Below are 1627 nucleotides of genomic sequence, written 5' to 3'. Positions count from 1 at the left end.
AATAGTGATAACGTAGAGAGTAAATCTATGACTTCTACTCGTTGGATAATGAACACATCTTAAAAGGTGAAGCGTCAGAATACAGTGTTACTTTGCGGAGGTTATGTAGGCAAGGCTGTGTGTGGCTCTCATGTGATGCCAGGAGAGGCTCCCGGTGTCATGATAGACGATTGGTTGTGGCGTAAGTCTTCTATTTTTTCCCTTATTTAATGTGTGTGTGTGTGTGTGTGTGTGTGTGTGTGTGTGTGTGTGTGTGTGTGTGTGTGTGTGTCTCTCTCTCTGTGTGTAATTCACCTCGGTCGTCTGCTGGTCACCCAGCCAGTCTTCCCCATTACGGAACGAGCTCAGAGCTCATAGACCGATCTTCGGGTAGGAAAGAGACCACAACACACTCCACACACCGGGAAAGCGAGGCCACAACCCCTCGAGTTACATCACGTACCTATTTACTGCTAGGTGAACAGGGGCCACACATTAAGAGGCTTGCCCATTTGCCTCGCCGCACCGGGACTCGAACCCGGCCCTCTCGATTTTGAGTCGACTGTGCTAACCACTACACTACGCGGTGTGTGTGTGTGTGTGTGTGTGTGTGTGTGTGTGTGTGTTTCCTTATTTAATGTGGATAATGAATATCTTTCTGAACACACACACACACACACACACACACACACACACACACACACACACACACACACACACACACACACACACATGGTAGTGTAGTGGTTAGCACACTCTGCTTACAACCGAGAAGGTCCGAGTTCGAGTCCCGGGTGCGACGAGGCAAATGGGCAAGCCTCTTAATGTGTAGACCCTGTTCACCTAGTAGCACATAGGTACGGGACGTAACTCGAGGAGTTGTGACCTCACTTTCCCGGTGTGTGATGTGTGGTATGGTCTCAGTCCTACCCGAAGCTCGGTCTAACTCTGAGCTCGCTCTGTAATGGACAAGACTGGCTGGGTGACCAGCAGACGCCCGTGGTGAATTACACACGTAAACAGAGGCTCAAAGAAAGCAAAAATGCTAAAGTTAAGCGAAATAACTGGATAACATAAAATAACTCTTCTAAACAGCGTTCAGAACAGCACGAAATGAAACTAAAATACTCATAACGAAGCGATATGAAGCAAGAGGTCAATAACATGTGATGTATCTAGAACGAAACGCAGAGGAAAGCTTAAAGTAAAACGCCTTGAAATATACCGAAATGAAAAAAAAACAACAATAATAATAAAAATAGACCGCTCCTCGCGGGGCCTTCTGGTCCTCACAAACATTATCGTAAATCATGATCTGTAAATAATCTCATAGGAAAGAAACAGCATCGGATATACTTTTAATGCATCAGCAAAATAGTTTTATGAAATAACAACGACGCCTTGCAGTAGCGTCTTCCTGATGCAGTCTTCCTGTGACCTATATTTCTGTTTTTCCGACTTGAAAACATTAAAGAGAAAAGAATATAAGAAAAAAGAAAAGCAGCTTCTTATACTTGTTCTTGTACAAGTAAAGACAAAGGGGAGAACAGCCATCGTAGCAATGTTTCCTTTATTATGTAGACACAGCTTGCGCGGAAATATATGGAAAAATTCTAGATTTTTTTTCTGAAAGTTTTCTTATTTGGGA

At 44.0% G+C, this 1627-nt stretch overlaps 1 non-coding gene across 1 annotated transcript; it reads right to left on the bottom strand.

Annotated features, from left to right (window-relative positions):
- Positions 1-496: 496 nt before the first annotated feature.
- On the bottom strand, positions 497-568 carry Trnal-caa. The gene has a single exon. It is a non-coding gene; the product is annotated as a tRNA-Leu (tRNA).
- Positions 569-1627: the final 1059 nt, after the last annotated feature.

The sequence above is a fragment of the Portunus trituberculatus genome, chromosome 37 (genome assembly GCF_017591435.1).
Source record: "Portunus trituberculatus isolate SZX2019 chromosome 37, ASM1759143v1, whole genome shotgun sequence".
Taxonomy (NCBI): domain Eukaryota; kingdom Metazoa; phylum Arthropoda; class Malacostraca; order Decapoda; family Portunidae; genus Portunus; species Portunus trituberculatus.
Note: the sequence above shows the minus strand (reverse complement) of the source record. Positions and strands in the feature narration are given on the sequence as shown.